A 17779-nucleotide genomic window follows, 5' to 3' on the forward strand; every position below is an offset into this window, starting at 1 on the left:
TATAGGCAAAGGACGAGAAGGAATGATTGCAAAGGTCTTGGGGCAGCTCTTGACTACAGGCTACAATCCATAGGGTCACAAAGTAGAAAGAGCATTTATAACAAAGATATTCTTGTATGATGCAATATATATTGAAAATCATTATTTGCTTCTTCACTCACATTCACACATCCCTAAATGGAACAACCAGCATCAAGAAAAATAAGAGATGGTCAGTTACATTTTTCTCTTCACTCAGGCATCTTGCTGAGTGAGGTATGTCTCATGCAGTGGTTACTGACATTCTAAAGTCAAGAGCTGCCCCAAGACCTTTGCAATTATCCTATATTTCTATCTACTTTCATAGATAGAAATTGTAATCCGTTAACAAATTTACCTCAGTTCTGAGTTTTGATAATATGATGTCATGTATACACATTATATTATCATACAGAATAGTTTACTGTCCTAAAAATTCCTTATACTTCAATGATTCATCCCACCTCCCTCCATCCCCCAGATAGCTGACAATTTACTGATCTTTTCCACTGGCCTTTTTCAAAATGTAACATGGTTGGTATCATACAATATGTAACATTTTCATACTGGTTTATTGCACTCTGAAACATGTACTTACGTTTTCCTCATATCTTTTTGTGGCTTGATAACTTGCTTATTTTTGTCATTGAGTAATGGGCTTCCCCGGTGGCTCAGTCAGTCAAGAATCCGCCTGCAATGCAGGAGACCTGGGTTCAGTCCGTGGGTTGGGAAGATCCTCTGGAGGAGGGCTTGGCAACCCACTCCAGTGTTCTTGCCTGGAGAATCCCCATGGAAACAGGAGCCTGGAGGGCCACAGTCCATTGGGTCACAGAGAGTCGAACACAACTGAGGGTCTAAGCACAATATACCATAGTATGAATATACTATAGTTTGTTCATACGTTTACTACTGAGGGGCATCTAGGTTGCTTCCAGGTTTTGGAAATTATAAATCAAGCTGCCATGAACATCCATATGCAGGTTTTTGTGTGTACATAAAGTTTCCATCCCATTTGGTTAAACACTTAGGCACGCAATTGCTGGATCACATGGATAAGACTGCATTTAGCTCTGCAAGAAACTGCCCAAAAGTCCTCCAAGTGGCTGTACCATTTTGCGTTCCCACCAGCAATGAATAAAAGTTAATCAGCACCAGCATTTGGTGTGAGCAGTGTTTTGGATTTTAGCCTTTCAAGTATATGTGCTGTGACATCTCATTTTGTTTTTATTTGTAATGTCCTAATGGTGTACAGTATTAGACAGTTTTCATATGCTTCTTTACTGTCTGTATATATTTTGGGGAAGTTGTCTGTTAAAATATTTTCCCTGCTTTTGGAGTTGTCTGTTTTCCTATTGCTGAGTTTTAAGGGGCTTGTGTATATTTTGGCTAAAATATTTTTATCAGATATATATTTTTCCATTTATCTTCCTCCAGTCTGTGGTTGTCTTCTTATTCTCTGAACAGTTTTCAGAGGAGAAGTTTTTAATTTTAATAAAGTACAACTGATCAGATTTTTTTCTTTCATAGACTGTGTGTTCAGTGTTGTATCTAAAAATTCATTATTAAACTAACGAATTTAACACCTAGAATTTTTTTCCCCATGTTATATATATATATATTTTTTATATTTGTGTTCCATATTTAGGTCTATGATTCAGTTTGAGTTGTGTCTAAGTTATTTGGGGTCTTTTTTTTTTTTTTTGGATTGTGTGTATCCAGTTATTTCAGCATCAGTTGTTCAAAATGTTGTGCTATCTGTTGTGTTACCACTGTTACTTGGAGAAGGAAATGGTAACCCACTCCAGTATTCCTGCCTAGAGAATCCTGTGGATGGACGAGCCTGATGGGCTGCTGTCCATAGGGTCGCACAGAGTCAGACAGGACTGAAGTGACTTAGCATGCATGCATGCATGCATTTATGGTCTCTTTATTTCGTTCCACTGATCTATTTGTTTCTTCTTTGGCAAATGCCACAATGCCTTCATTCTGTATTTTTATAGTGACTCTTAAAGTTGGGGGGAGTTAGTCTTCTGACTTTATTTTTTTCAGTGTTGTGTTGGCTCTGCTGAGTCTTGCCTTTCCATATAAACTGTGTGATACATTTGTCAATATACACAGAATTACTTCTGGGATTTTCATTTGGATGAGATTTTCACTGGCATTGCGTTGAACCAATGAATAAACTTGGAAAGAACTGGCATCTTAACATTTTGAATCTTCTAGTAGTGAATACGAAGTAACTCAATATATGTAAATCCCCTTTGAGTTATTTCATCAGAGCTTTGTAGTTTTCAACATATAAAACCTGTACATATTTTACTAGGTTTATTCCTAGAATATATTTATTTTGGTACTGCTATAGATAATTTTTCATTTCACATTTAATTCTGCATTGCTGGTATACAGGAAAGATTTTGTTTTGTATCTTTATTGTGTATGTTTCCTGTGAGCTTATTAAGACCTATTATTAAAAGAGTTTTTTGGTAGATCCTCAGTTCCCTGGTGGCTCAGAGGTTAAACCATCTGCCTGCAATGCAGGAGACACAGGTCTGATGCCTGGGTCGGGAAGATCCCCAAGGAAATGGCAACCCACTCCAGAATTCTTGCCTGGAGAATCCCATGGACGGAGGAGCCTGGTAGGCTACAGTCCATGGGGTCCCAAAGAGTCAGACACGACTGAGTGACTTCACTTTCACTTTCTTTTCAGTTCTCTAAATAGATACTCACTCCCTCTGAAACAAAGGAAGCTTTCTTTGTTTTCAACGTGTATGCTGTGTATTTCTTTTCTTTTCTTTCTGTATTTCTCTTCTTCCTTTCTTTTTCTTTTCCTATAGTCCTATTGTGCTAGCTGAAACTTCCAATAAAATATTAAATAAGAATGATGAGAGGGGGCATCTTTGCCTCGTTTCCCATCTTCAGGGGAAAGACTTCCAGTCTCTCACCACTAAGAATCATATGAGCTCTAGGTGTTTTGCAGGCATTCTTTAACAAGGAAGTAAGTTTCTCTTTACTGCTGTTTTGTTGAGAGTTTTATCATGAATAGGTGTTGTATTCTGTCAAGTAATTATTCTATGTTAGTTGATATGATTTTTTTTTTTCCTCTAGCAAGTTGATACAGTGAATTACATTGATTTGTGTGTGTATGTGTTGATTCTTCCTTGATTCCCTGGCATAAATTTGACATGGTCATGGTATGTAATTCTTTTCTTAAATTTTTGACTCATTTGCATATATTTTATTTAGGATTTTTTGGTTCTTTGTTGATGAAATTATTGGTTTATAGATTTTTTTTCCTTGTAGGGTCTTTATCCAATTGGGTATTATGACAAGGTTGGCCTCATAGAGTGAGGTAGGAATTGTTCCTTCTGCTTTTGTTGCTAAATAAACTGTCTTAGGGAACTAGTGGTGGTCCTGTGGTTAGGATACCATGTTTCCACTGCAAGAGACATGGGTTTGATCCCTGGTTGGGGAGCTAAGATCCCCAGCTATAATCAAACAGAGCTTTCTTAGCCTTCCAGGACTGCAATAACAAATTGCTATGAACTGAATGGTTTAAAACAACAGAAGCTTTTCTCTCACTGTGGGATGATAAAAGTTCAAATTCAAGTTGTTGGCAAGGCTGTGGTCACACTGAAACCTCTAGGGGAGGATCCCTCCTTGCTTTCCCAGGTTTATTTCATCAGAATGATATTGTCATTCCTCAATCTCAATTTCTTAATGGTCAGTTATTTGAGATTTATTTTGTTCTGTTGCTTGTGTACTTGATTTTTAAAAATTTTTTTTATTGAACTATAGTTGATTTATAATTTTGTGCTAGTTTCAGGTATATACCAAATTGATTCAGTTTTTCATATTTTTCCATTATAAGTTATTATAAGATATTGAGTACAGTTCCCTCTGTTATACAGTAGGTCCTTATTGTTTATATTTTATATAGTAATGTGCATCTGTTAATCTGAAGCTCCTAATTTATCCCTCTTCTCCTTTTCATTTGGTAACCATAAATTTGTTTTCTATGTCTGAGTTTGTTTCTACTTGTAAATAATTTCACTTGTATAATTTTTTAGATTCTGCATGTGATACCATCTTTATATTTGTCTTTCTCTTTCTGAGTTCACTTCATATGATAATCTCTAGGTCCATCCATACTGATGCAAATGGCAATATTTCCTTCTTTTATGGCTGAGTTTTATATATGGACACATGTTGATTCCTTGTCTTAGCTATTTTAAATAGTGCTTCTATGAACATTGCTGTGCATTTATCTTTTTGAATTAAGAGTTTTCATGTTTTCCAGATACATGCCCAGGAATGGCATTGCTGGATCATATGGTTGCTCTATTTTTATTTTTTTAAGGAACATTCACATTGTTTTCGGTAGTGGCTGCACCAATTTACATTCCCACCAACAGTGTGGGAGGGGTCCCTTTTCTCTAGCGTTTATTGTTTGTAGACTTTTGTTCCGTTGACTGAGTCGTGCTTCCCTGATCCTTTGTGTTCCCTCTAGTTTTGTTTTGGTATCTGCATTTGAAGAAATCGCCACCTCTCAGTCTTTACAGACTGGCTTTGACAGAGAAGACCTTTACTAAATCCCTAGAGATTCTAGGAGTCTCTCTAATCTTTCCTATGGGTGTGTAGTCTCTGGAGTCATTCATTCGGATTCCTAGAGTGGACTTTTCTGCTTTCCCTCTCTCTCCCTTTCTTAAGGAGTCCACAATCTCTTACTTTCTGGGATATCTCACTGCTTTACCTCTGGCTAGGACCTTCCAGTCACATCTCACTTCCCTTCCTCCTTACCCGTGGAGAAGCCTTGAGTTCTGTGCCCTCTTTCACATATGCTGAGCTGGGCTGGGCGCAGCTGCCCCCACTTTTCTTTTCTTTTCTTTTATACTTAGTTGCCTCCATGAGACTGTGAGGGCTCCATGTGTGCTTCAATTGAGGCAAGACAAAAACGAGACTTGGGAGGCACACCCAAAGGCTGGGATCTGGAGGCATTCTCTGGTTCCCTCTCTCCCGCCTGGTGGAGAAACCGTGGGTTCCATGCCTCCTGTCAGCCTCATAGAGCAGTCCCAGAGTAGTAAACCACCCACCCTTTTGCTTTGTTCTTATCTGCCCTCAAGTGTCTCTCTTAGTGTACAAAAGTCTGTCCTTCTGAAGGACTTCTGTTAACATTGTTTTGCAAGGTTTCTTCAGTTCAGTTCAGTTCAGGCACTCCATTGTGTCTGACTCTTTACGACTCTGTGGACTTGGAGCACACCACGCTTCCCTGTCCATCACCAACTCCCAGAGCTTGCTCAAACTCATTTCCATCGAGTTGGTGATGCCATCCAACCATCTCATCCTCTGTTATCCCCTTCAACTCCTGCCTTCATTTTTTACCAGCATCAGGGTCTTTTCCAATGAGTCTGTTCTTTGCATCAGGTGGCCAGAGTATTGGAGCTTCAGCTTCAGCATTAGTCCTTCCATTGAATTTTCAGGACTGATTTCCTTTAGGATTGTTTTGTTGGTTCTGTAGGATTGTTCTGTTGTTCTGCCTGGTTTAATCTCCTCGCAGTCCAAGGGACTCTCAAAAGTCTTTTCCAGCACTACAGTTCAAAAGCATCAATTCTTCAGTGCTTAGCTTTCTTCATAGTCCAACTCTCACATCCATACATGACCTCTGGAAAAACCATAGCCTTGACTAGATGGACCTTTGTTGGCAAAGTAATGTCTCTGCTTTGTAATATGCTGTCTAGGTTGGTCATAGCTTTTCTTCCAGGGAGCAAGCATCTTTAAATTTCATTTCTGCAGTCAACATCTGCAATGATTTTGGAGCCGAAGAAGATAAAGTCTGTCACTGTTTCCATTGTTTCCCCATCTATTTGCCATGAAATCCGACCAGTCCATCCTAAAGGCAATCAGTCCTGAATATTCATTGGAAGGATTGATGCTGAAGCTGAAACTCCAATACTTTGGCCACCCGAAGCGAAGAACTGACTCATTTGAAAAGACAATAATGCTGGGAAAGATTGAAGGTGGGATGAGAAGGGGACAACAGAGGATGAGATGGTTGGATGGTATCACCGAATCAATGGACATGAGTTTGACCAAGCTGGAGTTGGTGATGGACAGGGAGGCCTGGAGTGCTGTAGTCCATGGGGTTGCAAAGAGTCAGTCATGGCTGAGTGACTGAACTGAACTGAACTGATGGGCCCAGATGCCATGATCTTAGTTTTCTGAATGCTGAGTTTTAAGTTAACTTTTTCACTCTTCTCTTTCACTTTTCTCAAGAGGCTCTTTTGTTCTTCTTTGCTTTCTGCCATAAAGGTGGTGTCATCTGCATTTCTGAGGTTATTGATATTTCTCCTGGCAGTCTTGATTTCAGCTTGTGCTTCATCCAGCCAGGCATTTCACATGAAGTACTCTGTATATAAGTTAAATAAGTAGGGTGACAATATACAGCCTTGACATTCTCCTTTTTGAATTTGGAGCCAGTCTGTTATTACATGTCCCATTATAACTGTTGCTTCTTGAACTGCTTACCAATTTCTCAGGAGGCAGGTAAGATGGTCTGGTATTCCCATATCTTTAAAAATTTTCCACAGGTTGTTTCAATAGTGACCAAATTCTGTTATCTTTTGTTTATTTGAGAAAGACTTTTTTCTCTTCACTTTTGAATGACAATTATGTTGGATACAGAATTATGTTTTACTGTATTTTTTCTTCAACACTTCAGATATTTCACTTCATCCTCTGCTTGTATGCAAGTCTTCTAAAGACAAGTCCAGTGTAATATATATCTTCGTTTCTCTGTAGGTAATGTATCCCATCCCCTACCCACCTCTGACTTCTTTCTAGGTTTTTTATTTACCTTTGATGTTCTGTGGTTTGAAAAGGGATATGCCTCGTTGTACATTTTTCATACTTATCCTGCTTAATTTTTTCAGAGCTTCTTGGATCTGTGATTTGTTATCTGTCATTTATTTTGGAAAAGTCTTATTCATTGTTATTTCAGATATCCTCTGCTTCTTTCTGGTGGATGAAATTTTGATATACTGAGGCATGAGGAAGTTATTCTAGATTCTATGTAATTTTACTTGAATTTACATTAACCAGAATAGCCTGTTTATGGCCTGTCAAAAATACATTATATATCTGCTTTAACTATTAAAGTGAAAAGTGAAAGTGAAGTCGCTCAGTCGTGTCCGACTCTTTGCGACACTGTGGACTGTAGCCCACCAGGCTCCTCCGTCCATGGAACTCTCCAGGCAAGCATACGGGAGTGGGTTCCCATTTCCTTCTCCAGGGGATCTTCCCAACCCAGGGATCGAACCCAGGCCTCCTGCATTGCACGTGGATTCTTTACCATCTGAGCCACCTGGGAAGCCCTATTAAAGAAAAGAACAGAATGGAGTAACGGTGGTTCAGATATCCAGAATGGAGCCAGGTGGCCATTATGGATATGGTTTCAGACATGTTCCTGCTTCACTGAGAACTTTCTGAACTGTATCAGACTCAAGGTCATCCATGTCTTTCTAAAAACAATATCTGCCAGCATCTGCCAGCAGCAACCTTATGGTCTTATGGTGTCCCCTTGCAACAAGGCTGTCATTTCCAATCCAAGCCAGTCCTTACTTTTAATAAGCACTGTTGCTTCTTGCCAGTTCCAGTCCTAATTCTTGGCAAACAACTTACGTAATTTTGTGGGGTTTGCCTTTAAAAGAATTTCCCACTTTGTAGTCAAACAGACCACAATTCAAGTGTTATTGATTCTGTGTCTCCTGGGCCATCGTCCTCAGTTTGGCTCAAATAAACCCTTTTCTACTTTTATTATGGGTTGTTTATTGATATTTGGTTTCCTTATTATTCCTGGATATTCTGTTCCATTTTTTTTTCATTAATTTCTCTCTTTGCTTTTCAATTTGGTAAGTTTTCATTAGCATATCTTCAAGTGTCCTGAATCTTTCCTCAGTTATGTCCATTTTACTAATGAACTCATCACAGATCATAGGCATCCTTTATTTTTGTTACAGTGTTTTTTTTATGTCTACTATTAAAAAAATCTTTCATAGAGTGGCCATCTCTCAGCTTTCATTATACATCTTTTCTTGCATGTTGCCCCCTTTTTCTGTTAATGTCCTTAATTATGGTTAGTTAAGATTTCATATCTGATAATTCCCAAATTGCCACAGTATCTGTGTGTGTCCAGTCCTCTTGCTTGCTTTTTATTTTTAGACTGTATTTTCTCCTTGCCTTTTGGCATGACTTTTAATTTTTTGTTGAAACCCAGACACGATGTATCAGCTAATATGTAGTTAGTTAAATAGGCCTTTAGTGTGAAGATTTATGTTTATTTGACTGGAGTTAAGCTGTGTTTAATGTGTGTGTCAGAGGGTTTGGTCTCCGCTCCTGTCCTTATTTTGGCTTCCCCTTTGTCTTTGAATTTCCCTAGAAACTACATCTAAATTAGAGCCTGTGGCTTTCAGTTCTTTGATTAACAATCCATGTTATACTGCTGATGTGGTGATAAGACATTTAAGGAAAGGGATGTTTCTGTAATCTTATGACTAAATCTCCATATTTACAGGACCAGAGTCCCTTGGCTTTGGCCTTCAGAAGAGTTGTTTAGCATTTTATCCTTCTCTTAGTAGATATAGGAAGTCTTGAAGGGAGTCATGTTTTGTGTTCCTCTTCTCCTGAATAATTGAAGGTTCTGATAAAGTTGTTTCTCTTCAGGTCAGGCTTTTGTTTTAGAGAAAAAAGCTCTGGGCAGATTTCAAAATGGCTTCCTTTCTCCTCCTCTTGACCCAAGTGCAGTCTAACCCTGGGGCTTTTGGAGGTAAACCTTGTCAAATGTGAGGGTCCCCGTAAAACTGGCCTTCTTTTTTGTCCGGAACCTAGTTCACAATCAGCCTCCAGCAATTAATCAGTTATTATTATTTTTTTTTTCCAGGCAGTTACAGGCTTCAGCTCCTCCTACTCCAAGTAATCTGTGATTCACTACATCTCCTTTATCTCCAGTTTTCTGGTCAGAAGTTTACCCTCAATTCTCTGATGGATTTAAGCAGAGTGGTTGATTTTCACTTTGTTCAGCTTTTTCTGTATTGACAGGATGGGAGTGATGGCTCTTGAGCTCTTTATCTGTGTAAACTGGAAACTTCTAATCCTTTTTGTTTAGGGAGGAAGGAGGATACATATGTCCCAGATAATTTGGAAAATGCGGACTTGACCATAGCCTTTTATGTGTATAATTTGATTTGTTTATTAATATTTATTTTTGGCCGTGCTGGCTCTTCACTACTATGGGAGCTTTTCTCGAGCTGTGATGAGCGGGAGCTACTCTAGTTGTGGTGTGCGGCTTCTCATTCCGGTGACTTGCTGCGGAGCCTGGCGGTAGGGTGGGCGGGCTTCAGTAGTCGCGGCTTGTGAGCTCAGCTGTTGCGGTTCCCTGGTTCCAGAGCACGGGCAAAATACTTGTGGTGTCCTGGCTTAGTTGCTCCACTGTGTGTGGGATCCTCCTGGATCAGGGATCAAACTCACATCTCCTACATTGGCAGGCAGACTGCCCCTGAGCCATCAGGGAAGCTCCATCATAGCCTTTTTTACATGTTTTTAAAACTGTAAAATGATGGCCAGAATAGGATTGGTTGAGGCTCAGGTATGAAAAGTGATCTTCTTCTTGTTATTTTTCAGTCGCCCAGCTGTGTCCAACTCTTTGCAGACTGCAGCACGCCAGGCCTCCCTGTCCCGCACCATCTCCTGGAGTTTGCCCAAGTTCATGTTCATTGTATCGGTATGCCGTCCAGCCATCTCATCCTCTGACATGCTCTTCTCCTTCTGCCCTCGATCTTTCCCAGCATCAGGGACTTTTCCAGTGAGTCATCTGTTCACATCAGATGACCAAATAAGTCATCTGTTCATGTCAGATGATCATGAAAAATGAACTATTAACTTCTAAATCAAGTTCAGTTAAAAAAAAAAAAAACTACTCAATAAAAGAATCATCAGTCTTCTGCTTATTACAGGTAAGAATTTTAGCAATTAAGTTGGCCTTTCTGAGACCGTCTCTTTATCTTTCAGAGATAGTCTTTAGCTCTCTCAAGGGTTAACATGAAGTTCAAACAAACTGATGAAATAATAACATAATATTTACTGATAGATTAAAAGGTTCTGGTAATTATGTATTTTATTTCCCTTAATCCTCCTTCAAACCCTGCATTGTGTTATTTCAATTTTTCTTTCAAAGAAGAGGAAAACAGACATGAACATATGAATTTTTGTTGTCTAGTTGCTGAGTCATGTCCACCTCTTTGCCACCCCATGGACGGTAGCCTGCCATCCTTGCAATTCTCCAGATAAGAATACTGCAGTGGGTTGCCATTTCCTTCTCCAGGCCATGTTCCCACCCCGGAGATCAAGCTTGTGCTCAGATTCTTTACTGCTGAGCCACAAGGGGAGCCCAAACATAAATAATTAAACCTAACTCATACAGGTGGAAGTGAAGTGAAGTCGCTCAGTCGTGTCTGACTCTTTTCGACCCCATGGACCAGGCTCCTCCATCCATGGGATTCTCCAGGCAAAAATACTGGAGTGGGTTGCCATTTCCTTCTCCAGAGGATCTTTCCAACCCAGGGATCGAACCTGGGTTTCCCGCATTGGAGGCAGAAACTTTACCTTCTGAGCCACAGGGAAGCTCAGTGCCAAAACCTGGCAGATTTTGTAGTAACTGAGAGAAATAGAGATGAATTGGAATTGCCAAAAAGGCAAAGTAGAGTATATGCATGTATGGATACACACATATGTATATGTGCCTGTGTTGCAGGGCAGAACATCACCAGCCTCGTGACAAGCTCATAATGTTCTTTCTTGGCTCATTAATCAGTGACCATAATATTTATTTATCTCTCTTGCCCACATTCAGTTCCTCAATATTTCTGAGGAATCAGAGCCTCGTAGAGTGTGTAGGAAGAATAGTCCCACTCTAAAACTGAAGTGCTATTATATCTGTGGAACCTCATGATCAGGGCAGATACAGGGGTGCAGCCTGGTTTGCGGGGGCTCTATGTCCGACAGTGGACACCGTGCCTCAGTGGGTGTGAAGTAGGTTCAAGAGCTTCAAGAGAGTGGCAGTATCTGCATTCATGTCATCTGCAGAGACATGAATGAGAACGTCTCATTCATGGTGGCTGGAATTCTAAATTCAGTTATGAAGGAAAGCTGTATAAATTTACAGCTACTGCTTAGCAGGCAAATAAACCAACACTTGCCCCAGGCTTTATTATTTCTGCTGTTCGTTGCTTCTGAACATTTATTTAGTGGTTGTGAAAGATGCCAGATTGAGAAAGACACTGAAAAAGAAATTTGTAGTTTATTCACAGATGACTCATTAGCTCTTCAGCTTCTTCAGGAGTCTCATTACCTCTGGGCTTCCTGTAAGTGTACTTGTAGGTCTCTTGCTGTACTTTTTAATCGATTTTAATTCGGGGCCATGGTTAGCAGGTGAATGGAAAAATAACTGTTGAGTCACCATGCGGGGTCAGTGACCAGATTCTAAGGTCTGACTTCTTGAAGGCAAGTCACTTAATTTCCTTGTGCCTCAGTCTCTCATCTGTAAAGTGAGGATAAAGTGAAGATAAACAGCACCACCTCAAAGAGATGTGAGCATTAAATTACTTAATATGTGCAGTATTTGCAATATTGGAATAATACATTTCACCTATGAAGTGATCTGTGGGTGTTAGCTATTTTATGTGTTTAGTTAAGCATATCACTTGTTGCAAAAAGTTCATCAGCCTAAAATATTTCCATATTTAAATCATCCAGTGTTGCTCTTTGGTTTTTGCTTCTGCAGTGGTAGTGATTGCACTGGAATTAGTAATCAGTGAGAGTGAATGGACAGCTGTATTCACTAATTTCAGCATAGTACCATCTATAGCACCATCACTTGATGGTAATAGATCATTATTCCCTCTTTTGCATTCCCATCCATTCTACCACAGTCTACTCATTTCTCCCACATTTGGTTGACAACTTTTTCAAAGCCATGTTTTCTGTAGCAGCTTCTGAAGCTGTATTCAGCCAGGAATCTTATTCTCCTATTCATGGGAGAATGAATCCTGCCATTCCCTGAAGATTAAAATACCCTACAGAGATTTGCTGCTTTGCTGCCAGGTTCCTGAGGGAGAAGTGTTGGGCTATATATGTCTTTTTTAAGAAAGAAATAGGTTTCAGTTCAAGAAGCTCCTGCAGAGCTTGAGGGTCAACAGTTTAGTCCCTAATCATTACAATATGATATAATTCCTATAACTTTTATTTTGTGGTTGTGCTAATTTATACAGGAGTATCTTCTCAAGGTTCTCAGAGTCATGAATAAAATCTTAACATTAGCTAAACATTATGAAAATTACAGGATTTATCCACTTTCTAAAATGCCTAGGTCCGAAGTTGAGATATAGTTAGGTACAGGGTGGTAGAAATATAGACAGCATGGAACTGTGCTCCTAGAATTAAACTTATAAATAAGATATTGTAGCTTATATATGAAAATGAGTGAATTGAATAAATTTTATAAGGTATGTAAGAGATCAGAGAAGACACGGACATAACGTGTATGCACAAGTAATTATTATGTACTGTGTTCATATCATATCCTATACACTTCTTTTGTATATACTAGATGGTTAACTCTTATTTTTACTTACATATTTTGTCCACAGTTTCACCTCCATCTCCAGTGTTGAGCTTAGCTCCTGTCACAGGGCAGTATATAGGACAATTTCTCTCCCAACTCTGGCCTTTAGCATTATCTGTGCAAATAGCACATATTAACTGTAATTTGTAGACTCTTGCCACAATGTGTGGTTGTATAGAAAGTTGAGGCAGATTTGAATCATCATCATCACCATTATTCACTCATCTTTGTTAAATATTTATAAGTTTCCAGGCACTCTTCTAAGAACTCCTTTAACTCATTGAATCATCACAGCAATTTTACTTTTGATGTTCCTATTTATATATGATAGCACTAAAGAATAAAAGAATAAATAAAATTGCCCAAGGTAACTGAGTAACTAAGCAGTGAGACAGAATTTAAATCTAAAATGTGAAAGCAACCCAAGTGACCATCAAAGATGAATGAATAAAGAAGATATGGTTGATGCATACAATGGAATATTACTTAGCTTTAAAAATGAATGAGATTCTGCATTTTAAGAAACATGGATGGACCTAGAGATTATGCTTAGTGTAAATAAGTGAGACAGAGAATGAGGAATACTGTACAATATCACTTATATGTAGAATTTGAAAAGTAACAGAAATGGACTCAGTAGATATAGAAAGCAAATTAGTGGTTACCAGTGGGGAGGGGAGAGAGGGAGGGGCATGTTAATAAGCATATGGCATTAAGAGATACAAACTAGTATGTATGAAGCAGATAATCAACCAACATATTTTGTTTAGCACAAAGAATTATAGCCATTATCCTATAATATGTTTTAAGGGAGCATAATCTGTAAAAATACTGAATCACTATGCTCTATCAGTTCAGTTCAGTCACTCAGTTGTGTCCAACTCTTTGCAACCCCATGGACTGCAGCACGCCAGGCTTCCCTGTCCATCACCAACTTTTGGAGTTTACTCAAACTCATGTCCATTGAGTCGGTGATGCCATCCAACCATCCCATCCTCTGTCGTCCCCTTCTCCTCCCACCTTCAATCTTTTCCAGCATCAGGGTCTTTTCAAATGAGTCAGTTCTTCCCATCAGGTGGCCAAAGTATTGGAGTTTCAGCTTCAGCGTCAGTCCTTCCAATGAATATTCAGGACTGATTTCCTTTAGGATGGACTGGTTGGATCTCTGTGCTATATACCTGAAACTAATATAATACTGTAAATCAACTGTAGTTCAATACATTTATGCATGAAGTGAAAGTGTTAGTCACTCAGTCATGTCTGACTCTTTGTGACCCATATATACATACAAAAATTCTGACTCCAAAATTTAAAAAAAAAAAAAAAAGTGATGCCAAATAGTCATAGATGGAGAAGGAAAGGGCAACCCACTCAAGTATTCTTGCCTGGAGAATTCTATGAACCTAGGAGCCTGGCGGGCTAGAGTCTGCGGGGTCGCAGAGAGCTGGACAACTAACTTTCTTTCTCAAGTGGTCATAGTGGGCAACAGAGCGTAACAGAGGGCAATATTACAAGCCCGGCCTTGTAGAGCTGGTGGATGCGCTGAGATGTGAGGGAAAGTAGGAAGTTCTCCAGGCTTCCAGAACTTCACAGGCATCATACTGTCAGGACACTTACTATTAGATTAGGAGATCAAAAGAATAGCTTATTGGTCTTTGAAATTACAAAGAAAAATTGTATAAATTTGCATCCATATAGTTCTTTGAAAAGAGCTATCTACATACAACTACATTTATATAAAACCACTTAAAACTTGCTTTTCAGAAATTTAAAGATACAAAATATTTTCAGGACAATGCATAGTTTAATATTTAGGTCAATATGCTGTCAGCCACTGTGAAAGATTGTCTCCTTGCCAAGGAGATAGTTTTACCAGAAGTTCTATTTTTAAACTAAGTTTTTTTTTAAAAGCACTTTCTATTCATAGAGACAGATTTTCATATAATCTGATATGGTGGTAACTTAAAGGTATGCACACAGGGTAAGGTGGCACCCTTATCTTTAACAGTGAAAATAATTTAAAAATTCAAGTTGATTATAATATTATTAATTATGTGGTGCTTAATGTTTTGCATAACATGTTATATTAATATTCTTGAAGCATTTATCTAGGTCTGGCAGACATAACTTTTTAATATTTATTTTCTATTAGGGCACTGGGTGATACAAAATTAAAATAACTTTTTAATGTCATATACTAAGTTACTAGGAGTCCTAGACTTAGTACTTCTACATCTCAGTTTTCTGCCAAGTTTTAGTAGGTTACATGATTTTACTGAGTTATAACGTGTCCCTCATTTTCTCAAAATGCACATATTCAGGTAATAAGTTAAATATATAAAATGCCCATTCATGGTAGTTTTCCTTACAATCTTATTGCTCATGAAATTTATAAATGACATTTTGAATGATTTCTGTCTCTTAACTGGCATTTTGAAAGGATGATTGCCCATCGTGTGTGATTTCAGTGGTCTGACGAGTCAGTTGAATTGAAACCCCATCATTTATCATTAGGGTTATTTCTATGGGCTTCCCTGATAGTGCAATTGGTGAAGAATCCACCTGCCATGCAGGAGACCCTGGTTCAATTCCTAGGTCAGGAAGATCCCCTGGAGAAGGGAGAGGCTACCCACTCCAGTATTCTGGCCCCAAGAATGGGGTCACAAAGAGTCAGACACAACTGAGCGACTTTCACTTTCACTATTTCTTTGGAGCTTAGTGGATAATCTTTCGGTGATACCTCCTATATAAATACTATTTATATGAATTTGTATAAATTTAATGTATAATTTACTCCATTTATTTCAGTTATGGATTCGTTTGAAGTTAATCTAGAGATAGACATGAGAGGAGCTGTTCTTGGAGACTACTAACTAGCAAGGGGCATGAGGGAGTTTTCTGAGAACCCAGGGAAGGTGACGCGAAGACTGAGGCAGAGGCTGCAGTGATGTGGCCGTGAGCAGAGAAAAATCAGGGTTGCCAAAATCCATCAAAAACGGTAACAGTCAAGGAAGGACTCTCTGTTCGATTGCCCAGAGGGAATGTAACCCTGTCACCGCAGATATTAGACCCTGACTTCAAGAACTACGAGGGAAAGAAAAAAAGTTCTGTTGTTTAGAGCCACCCAGTTTGTGGGAGCTCCTCGAAGCAACCACAGAAAACTGATACACCCAGCCAGACCTTGGATCCTATTCTTGCCTTGCTGACAGTCCTGATCCTGTATTCTCTGATGGTCTATCACAGCTAACAGAGGTGTTCCTACTGTCTCTGTCGCCCAGTCACAACTGTCGCCCAGTTCCTGTAAGTACCGTCACACACATTTTTATCTTGGGGATGCAGTAATTACATTGATCTAAATAGTAAAATCACGATCATAGAAACATGAGTAATGTTTAAAACACAAGTCCAGCAGGGAGAAAGAGACATGAGAGGGGCAGTGAAGGGGAAAAGCAGGAAGAGATCAAAAAAGGCATTGAGGGGGAGAGGGGGACTTAAAAAAGACACTGAAGTAGGCTATGACCTGTGTGTCATCTGGTTAAAAAGGAGAGAGAAAATGGTTGAAGTTTAGTGCAAAGCGTGGGTAAAGAACATGGAATTGGAGTAATACCTCAGTCTGTCTCAGCTCTCGTTTTGAGTTATTTGGCCACTTTGCTAAGTCTTTTAGTGGTAAAGTTTCCTCATCTGTTAAACTAAAATAATGATTTGCACCCATCCTGTTTTTAAAATTCAAGACCATGAATAATAAACAAAAAATAGTAAAGTTCTTTATATGCAGATAGCATTTAATAAATGTTAGCTCTTGCTATCTTTTTATCATTATTTCATATATTACTTACTTGAGTGAAGTCAATTTCTTGAGGTTCTGTCCAGAAACCTTCTCACAGATGAATGCTGAGGACTAGAATTGTGTGTAATAATGTTCTTGTCTAGCATGCTCAGAGAAATTTACTCATAAGCATTGGCTGAAAATAGACTCATCCTTATTAATAAAACTTTCCAAAATAGTTGTTTAACATATTATAATATGAATTAAATTAGAGATCTGAATTTGAACACAGGTATATCATATAAAATTTAAAGGCAAATACTCTTTTCTAAATACTAAATGGAAACTTTGTAATTTGAGAGAGGTTATTAAATGCTAACAGAGCTTATGAAGGACTGTGTGATTCAGGGCAGCTATTTTTTTAAAATCTGTTACTCTTATTCATTTCCTTTGGTCATTTTTACCCATCTGAGAAAATTCTTAGCCTGTAATTTTATTTTCACAGTTTTTATCAGTTATGCTTTGATATGCTAAAGCAGCTACACTGTCAGTTTTCAATCTGCTTTTAATCTTTCGTGTTTTATATGATGAATATATTGTTAAAATATGGGAATACATGAAGAGTTATCTTCCATTACTTGTTTTTATTTCCTAGAAAAGAAGGAAAATTTTTGTATATGTGTGAGTGTGTGTGTTTCAGAGATAATTTTTCCCAATTACTTGAAAATGAACTTAGGCAATTTTAAATGTCAACTCATGGTTAATGCTTTTAAAAAATAACACTGAAAATTTTAAAGTGCATAATTTTACTTTAATGAAAAAGAATTTGTATGTTTACTTGTCTTATTTTGTGGGTATGGGGATGACATGACCAGAACACTGTGCATCAGGTGAGAACATATTATTTATTTCTCACATTTAGTTAGGGAGTTTTTCATCTATGGTCCCTTCAAAAACTTGAAAGTTAATTAGGTGAGTAGTTATAACATCACATAAATGACTAGATTCTAATTATTAATGCATGTGGCTGGCAAAAAATAATATTCTCTTTAAATGACAGTCCTAAATAAGCCTGCATTTTAAACTTTTGCTATTGTTGTTGTAACTTTGTTTCATTTTGCTTTTGTAAGTTGCCTGTCATTTTCTGCACCTGTCTGTTGTCCTTTTTGCTGTCCCTCCAGGTCTTGTGGGAAAGAAGGACAGATTATTGTATTTGTTATTGGAACAATATGCACTATATCGTATATGATAAAATCAGTGGCTGAACATAGTAAAAAACAGAACAGTTCTTACTTCTGTAACATTCCAGGGGCAGGTGAGCCACA

The 17779-nt window shown here is 38.4% G+C and overlaps 2 long non-coding RNA genes across 2 annotated transcripts in view; one reads left to right on the forward strand and one right to left on the reverse strand.

Moving 5' to 3' along the window:
- Positions 1–11346: 11346 nt before the first annotated feature.
- Positions 11347–16681, reverse strand: LOC122441030. The gene is made up of 3 exons (XR_006269176.1): positions 16525–16681; positions 12699–12803; positions 11347–11605 (listed from the first exon to the last, which is right to left on the reverse strand). It is a non-coding gene; the product is annotated as an uncharacterized LOC122441030 (long non-coding RNA).
- The window catches only part of LOC122441031, a 71709-nt gene continuing 69592 nt past the window's right edge, over positions 15663–17779 (forward strand). Inside the window, exon 1 of the long non-coding RNA XR_006269177.1 lies at positions 15663–15988. This is a non-coding gene — a long non-coding RNA (uncharacterized LOC122441031). The remainder of the gene's footprint in view (positions 15989–17779) is intronic.

Source organism: Cervus canadensis, chromosome 4 (assembly GCF_019320065.1).
Source record: "Cervus canadensis isolate Bull #8, Minnesota chromosome 4, ASM1932006v1, whole genome shotgun sequence".
NCBI classification, from domain to species: Eukaryota; Metazoa; Chordata; class Mammalia; order Artiodactyla; family Cervidae; genus Cervus; species Cervus canadensis.